At 43.4% G+C, this 7,993-nt stretch overlaps 2 pseudogenes; one reads left to right on the forward strand and one right to left on the reverse strand.

Moving 5' to 3' along the window:
• Nucleotides 1-3,300: 3,300 nt before the first annotated feature.
• On the reverse strand, nt 3,301-5,545 carry LOC124896906 (annotated as a pseudogene).
• Nucleotides 5,546-6,652: 1,107 nt separating this feature from the next.
• On the forward strand, nt 6,653-7,993 carry LOC124897214 (annotated as a pseudogene).

Here is a 7,993-nt window from a genome sequence, read left to right on the forward strand (position 1 = left end):
ACAGTGAAGTAAGACCAAGATCATAAGCTTATTATCCTAGGTCGAAACAAGTTGAATGGACCCCCTTTTTTACATCCCCATGCTCCCCCCCGTGTGGCGACATGGGGGCGAAAAAAAGAAAGAGAGGGATGGGGTTTCTCTCACATTTGGCATAGAGGGCCCCCAGTGGGAGGCTCGTACGATGGGCTATTAGCTTAGCGGTAGAGCGTTCCCCTGATAATTGCATTGTTGTGCCTGGGCTGTGAGGGCTTTCAGCCACATGGATAGTTCAATGTGCTCATCGGTGCCGGACCCTGAGATGTGGATCATCCAAGGCACATTAGTGTGGCGTACTCCTCCTGTTTGAACTAAGGTTTGAAACCAAAATCCTCCTCAGGAGGATAGATGGGGCAATTCGGGTGAGATCCAATAAAGATCCAACTTTCGATTCACTTGTGGGATCCGGGCGGTCCGGGGGGGACCACCATGGCTCTTCTCTTCTCAAGAATCCATACATCCCTTATCAGTGTATGGATAGCTATCTCTCGAGCGCCGATTTAGGTTCGGCCTCAATGGTAAAATAAAATAGAGCACCTAACAACACATCTTTACAGACCAAGAACTACAAGATCACCCCTTTCATTCTGGGGTAACGGAGGGATCGTACCATTCGAGCCGTTTTTTATTTGACTCAAAATCAAAATGGGAGAAGGTTTGAAAAAGGATCTTAGAGTATCTAGGGTTGGTCCAGGAGGGTCTCTTAATGCCTTATTTTTTCTTCTCATCGGAGTTATTTCACAAAGACTTGCCAGGGTAAGGAAGAAGGGGAAAACAAGCACACTTGGAGAGAATAGTACAACGGAGAGTTGTATGCTGCGTTCGGGAAGAATGAATCACTCTCGAAAATGAATCTATTAATTCTCTCCTAACTGATTGGACCATAGATGTGATGATTTACTTCACGGGCGAGGTCTCTGGTTCAAATCCAGGATGGCCCAGCTGCGCCAGGGAAAAGAATAGAAGAAGCATCTGACTACTTCATCCATGGTCTACTTGGCTCGGGGGGATATAGCTCAATTGGTAGAGCTCAACTCTTGCAATTGGGTCATTGCGATTACGGGTTAGATGTCTAATTGTCCAGGCGGTAATGATAGTATCTTGTACCTGAACCGGTGGCTCACTTTTTCTAAGTAATGGGGAAGAGGACCAAAACATGCCTCTGAAAGACTCTACTGAGACAAAAATGGGTTGTCAAGAACGTAGAGGAGGTAGGATAGGCAGTTGGTCAGATCTAGTATGGATCGTACATGGATGGTAGTTGGAGTTGGCGGCTCTCCAAGGGTTCCCTCATCTGAGATCTCTGGGGAAGACGATTAAGTTGGCCCTTGCGAACAGCTTGATGCACTATCTCCCTTCAACCCTTTGAGCGAAATGTGTCAAAAGAAAAGGAAGGAAAATCCATGAACCGACCCCATCATCTCCACCATGTAGGAATTGCGAGATCACCCCAAGAACACCTTCGGCATCCAGGGGTCACGGACCGACCATAGAACCCTGTTCAATAAGTGGAACGCATTAGCTATCCACTCTCAGGTTGGGCAGTTAGGGTTGGAGAAGGGCAATGACTCATTCTTAAAACCAGCGTTCTTAAGTCCAAAGAGTCGAGCGGAAAGGGGGGAAAGCCCTCCATTCCTAGTTATCCTATAGTTGGATCCTCCGAAACCACATGAATCCTTAGTTAGAATGGATTCCAACTCAGCACCTTTTGAGTGAGATTTTGAGAAGAGTTGCTCTTTGGAGAACACAATACGATGAAACTTGTAAGCTGTGTTCGGTGGGGAGTTATTATCTATCGTTGGCCTCTATGGAAAACTCAGTTGGGGGACCTGAGAGGCGGTGGTTTACCCTGCAATGGATGCAGAGGTTCGAGTCCGCTTATCTCCAACTCGTGAAATTAGCCGATACAAAGCTTTATGATAGCACCCAATTTTTCTGATTCGGCGGTTCAATCTATGATGTATTATTCATGGACTTTGATAAGATCCATCCGCAGCACCTTAGCATGGCATAGCCTTAAAATTAAAGGGCGAGGTTCAAATGAGGAAAGGCTTACGGTGCATAACTAGGCACCCAGAGATGAGGAAGGGCGTAGTAATCAATGAAATGCTTTGGGAAGTTAAAAATAAGAATAGATCCAGAGATTCCCGAATAGGGAAACCTTTCAAACTACTGCTGAATCTATGGGCAAGAAAGAGACAACCTGGCGAACTGAAATATCTTAGTAGCTAGAGGAAAAGAAAACAAAAGAGATTCCCGTAGTAGTGGTGAGCAAAATGGGAGCAGCCTAAACCATGAAAATGGGTTATGGGAGAGCAATACAAACGTTGTGCTGCTAGGTGAATCAACCTTAATGTTGCTCCCTAGATGGAAAAATTCCAGTAGCCAAAAGCATCACTAGCTTATGCTCTGACCCGAGTAGCATAGGGCACGTGGAATCCCGTGTGAATCAACAAGGACCACCTTGCAAGGCTAAATACTCCTGGGTGACCGATAGCAAAGTAGCACCGTGAGGAAAGGGTGAAAAGAACCCCTATCGGGGAGTGAAATAGAACATGAAGCCATAAGCTCCCAACCAATGGGAGGAGCCAAGGCTCTGACCCTGTGACTGCTGAAGAATGAGTCGGTGACTCATAGGCAGTGGCTTGGTTAAGGGAACCCACCGGAGCCGTAGCAAAAGCGAGTCCTCATAGGGCAATTATCACTACTTATGAACCTGAACCTGGGTGATCTATCCATAACCAGGATGAAGCTTGGGTGAAACTAAGTGGAGGTCCAAACCGACTGATGTTGAAGAATCAGCGGATGAGTTGTGGTTAGGGGTGAAATGCCACTCGAACCCAGAGCTAGTTGGTTCTCCCCGAAATGTATTGAGGCACAACAGTTGACTGGACATCTAGGGTTAAAGCACTATTTCAGTGTGGTCCAGGAGAGCGGTACCAAATCAAGGAAAGCTCTGAATACTAGGTATGGCCTTAAAATTAAAAAAGAGGGGTCAAAGTCAACTAGTGAGATGATGGGGGATAAGCTTCATCGTCAAGAGGGAAACAGCCCGGATCACCAGCTAAGGATCCTAAATAGCCGCTCAGTGATAAAGGAGGTAGGGGTGCAGAGACAGCCAGGAGGTTTACCTAGAAGCAACCACCCTTGAAAGAGTGCGTAATAGCTCACTAATCGAGCGCTCTTACGCCAAAAATAAATAGGGCTAAGTAATCTGCCAAAGCTGTGGAGTGTAAAAATACATCGGTAGGGGAGCTTTCCGCCTTAGAGGGAAGCCTCTGCATGAATGGTGGTGGACGAAGTGGAAGCGAGAATGTCGGATTGAGTAACGCAAACATTGGTGAGAATCCAATGCCCTAAAATCCTAAGGATTCCTCCGCAAGGTTCGTCCACGGAGGGTGCGTCAGGGCCTAAGATCAGGCCGAAAGGCATAGTCAATGGACAACAGGTGAATATTCCTGTACTACCCCTTGTTGGTCCCGAGGGATGGAAGAGGCTAGGTTAGCCAAAAAATGGTTATCGGTTCAAGAACGTAAGGTGTCCCTGCCCTTTTTTCAGGGTAAGAAGGGGTAGAGAAAATGCCTCAAGCCAATGTTCAAATACCAGGCCCTACGGCGCTGAAGTAACCCATGCCATAGTCCTAGGAAAATCTCAAACGAATTTGAGAAAGAGGGTACCTATACCCGAAACCAACACAGGTGGGTAGGTAGAAAATACCTAGGGGAGCGAGACAACTCTCTCTAAGGAACTCGGCAAAATAGCCCCGTAACTTTGGGAGAAGGGGTGCCTCTTAACATCACAAAGGGGGTCACAATGACCAGGCTCGGGTGACTGTTTACCAAAAACACAGGTCTCCGCAAAGTAGTAAGACCATATATGGGGGCTGACACCTGTCCAGTGTCGGAAGGTCAAAGAAGTTGGTGACCTGATGACAGGGGAGCCGGCGACCGAAGTCCCAATGAACGGCAGCCATAACTATAATGGTCCTAAGGTATCAAAATTCCTTATCGGCTACATTTTGACCCGTACGAAAGGCTTAACAATCTGGCACTATCTTGGAGAGAGACTCGATAAAATAGACATGTCTATGAAGATGCGGACTACCTATACCTGGACAAAAAGACCCTATAAAGCTTCACTGTTCCTTGGGATTGGATTTAGGTATTTCTTGCGTAGCTTAGGTGGAATACGAAGAAGGCCTCCTTCTAGGGGGCCCGAGCCATCAGTGAGATACCACTCTGGAAGGGCTAGAATTCTAACCTTGTGTCAGGACCTACGGACCAAAGGACAATCTCAGGTAGACAGTTTCTATGGGGAATAGGCCTCCCAAAATGTAATGGAGGTGTGCAAAGGTTTCCTCGGGCCAGACGAAGATTAGCCCTCGAGTGCAAAGGCAGAAGGGAACTTGACTGCAAGACCTACCCATCGAGTAGGGGCAAAAGTCAGCCTTAGTGATACGATGGTGTCGAGTGGAAGGGCCATCGTTCAATGGATAAAAGTTACTCTAGGGATAACAGGATGATCTTTCTCAAGAGCTCACATCGACGGGAAGGTTTGGCCCCTCGACGTCGGCTCTTCGCCACCTAGGGTTGTAGTTTGTTCCAAGGGTTGGGCTGTTTGCCCATTAAAGCGGTACGTGAGCTGGGTTCAGAACGTCGTCAGACATTTTGGTCCATATCCAGTGTGGAAGTTAGAGCATTGAGAGAACCTTTCCCTAGCATGAGAGTACCGGGAAGGACGCACCTCTGGCGTACCAGTTATCGTGCCCACGGTAAATGCTGGGTAGCCAAATGCAGAGCGGATAACTACTGAAAGCATCTAAGTAGTAAGCCCACCCCAAGATGAGTTCTCTCCTATTCTGACTTCCCCAAAGCTTCCGATAGCATAGATGAGACACCGACGGGTTCTCTACCCCTGCGGGGAAGGAACGACAGAAGTTTTTTTGAGAATTCAAGAGAAGGTCATGGCGAGACAAGCCATTTGTCATTACGATAGGTGTCAAGTGGAAATGCAGTGATGTATGCAGCTGAGGCATCCTAACAGACTGGTAGACTTGAATCTTGTTCCTACATGACCTGATCAATTCGATCATGCACTCGCTATCTATTTTCATTGTTAAAAACTTTGATAATATGAAAAACCCAAAAGCTCTGCCCTCCCTCTCTATTTATCCAAGGAATGGAAGGGTAGAGGCCTTTGTTGTCCCCTCCAGTAATGAATTAGGGCCTCACAATCACTAGCCAATACGCTTTTCTCTCATGCCTTTCTTCATTTATGGTTTGATATTCTGGTGTCCTAGGCGTAGAGGAACCACACAAATCCATCCCGAACTTAGTGGTTAAACTCTAATGTGGTGACGATACTATAGGGGAGGTCCTACGAAAAAATAGCTCGACGCTAGGATGATAAAAAGCTTAACACCTCTCATTCTTATTTAATATGAAAACGAAAAAAAATGAAAAATCAAAAGGTCATTTTATTCAAAACCCTAATTGTGAAATCCCTTCTCTCCCACTTCACACCTCGGAATGCACCCTTCTTATAGAGATAAATACGCTTTCACATCTTTTTAACCTGAAATGGCTGGGAAGAGAAAAGGTTTATTTTTTTATGGTACTCCCAGAACAGATCTAGTAGACAAGGAATGGGGCCTGTAGCTCAGAGGATTAGAGCACGTGGCTACGAACCACAGTGTCGGGGGTTCTAATTCCTCCTCGCCCACAATCAGTCGAAAAAGGAAGCACCTTTCCCTATGGGGGTAGGAAAATCATGATCAGAATAGCGAACCAAAAGTTATGGAACTTGGGTGTGGGTCTTTTGTCGAAATGGAATAGCTTTTCTTTTTCTATTTTTATTTATCATGAATGGGGGAATTATTACACATAGTATGCCTGATCGGCATATTGTTTTTAGTTTACGCCCCGTAACTCTTCCTCAGCCAGGCTTGGACAGAATAGCAGTGCTAGTATTAGTAGCATAACAAAAAACCCTTCCTTGTCATTAATATCTCTGCTCACGGCAATTGTGACCTCTCGGGAGAATTGATGACTGCATCAAAGATATAGTGCTAGAATATCTGAGACTTCTTAATGGGCTAGTTGTAAATAACCCCACCCCAGGGCTATGGAACAAAGGATTATCTCGGAACTAGACCGAGGTATTGATGGTGATTTTCTAATCTCGTAGAATAGAATGTGATACGATGAGATAGAATGCAATAGAAACAAAGATAGGGAATGGGTTACCTACTGTTAACGGGCAAAACGGGCCCCTTTATTCTGAATTCTTTAATTCAGAATCAATCAAATCTCCCCAAGTAGGATTCGAACCTATGACCAATCGGTTAACAGCTGACCTCTATACCACTGAGCCACTGAGGAACAACAGAAGATTCGATCTCATAGAGTTCAATTCCTATTCCCAACCCATGACTAGTATAAGCTCGAAGCTTCCTTCGTAACTCCTGGAACTTCTTCGTAGTGGCTCCCTTACATGCCTCATTTCATAGGGAACCTCAAAGTGGCTCTATTTCATTATATTCCATCAATATCCCAATTCCATTCATTTAATATCCCTTTGGTCTCATTGACATAACAGATGTCATTTCTAGTCTATTTCTTTTCTATATATGGAAAGTGAAAAAATCATCATATAATAATCCAGAAATTGCAATAGAAAAAGAAATAAGGGAGGTTTGTGATGATTTTTCAATCTTTTCTACTAGTTAATCTAGTATCCTTATGCATGAAGATAATCAATTCAGTCGTTGTATTCGAACTCTATTATGGATTTCTGACCACATTCTCCATAGGGCCCTCTTATCTCTTCATTCTCTGAGCTCCGATTATGGAGGAAGGAACCAAGAAGAAGGTATCAGCAACAACTAGTTTTATTATGGGACAGCTCATGATGTTCATATCAATCTATTATGCTCTTCTGCATCTAGCATTGGGTAGACCTCATACAATAACTGTCCTAGCTCAACCATATCTTTCGTTTCATTTCTTCTGGAACAATCACAAACAGTTTTTTGATTATGGATCTACTACCAAAAATTCAATGCGTAATCTTAGCATTCAATGTGTATTCCTGAATAATCTCATTTTTCAATTATTCAACCATTTCATTTTACCAAGTTCAATGTTAGCCAGATTAGTCAACATTTATCTCTTTCGATGCAACAATAAGATCTTATTTGTAAAAAGTGGTTTTGTTGGTTGGTTAATTGGTCACATTTTATTCATGAAATGGCTTAGATTGGTATTAGTATGGATACAAAAAAATCATTATATTAGATTGAATAAGTACATTCGATCATTCGATCTAATAAGTACATTCAATCAAATAAGTACCTTATGTTAGAATTGAGAAATTCTATGGATCTTTAGTATTCTCTTATTTATTACCTGTGTCTACTATTTAGGTAGAATACCCTCACCCATTCTTACTAAGAAACTGAAAGAAGCAAAGAAACTGAAAGAGGCCTCAAAAACAGAAGAAAAGGAGGAAAGTAAGGAAGAAAGAGATATAGAAACTGCTTACGAAATGAAGGGGACTAAATAGGAACAAGAGAGATCCACTGAAGAAGATCCTTATCCTTCTCTTTCCCTTTTTCAAGAGAGATCCACTGAAGAAGATCCTTATCCTCCTCCTTTCCCTTCTTGGGAAGAAGGGTCGGATCCGGACCGAAATTCGAGTGAATGGAAAGGATAAAATAAAGGATAAATTCCACTCTCACCTTACAGAGAGAGGCTATAAAAATATTAATACTAGTAATTGTGAAATTTATGATAAAAAAAAAAGATTCTTATCTAAATTTGATTCAAAAATCAAAAGGTAGAAAAAATTATGTAATAAACTAATAAAAAGATGGAAATATAAGCTAAATACAAGAAGAGATAAGAAGAGATTCGTTCGCCCCTATATATTTGATACCTTCTCCTACAATGAAACTAAT

Source organism: Capsicum annuum, chromosome 3, assembly GCF_002878395.1.
Source record: "Capsicum annuum cultivar UCD-10X-F1 chromosome 3, UCD10Xv1.1, whole genome shotgun sequence".
Classification (NCBI taxonomy): Eukaryota; Viridiplantae; Streptophyta; class Magnoliopsida; order Solanales; family Solanaceae; genus Capsicum; species Capsicum annuum.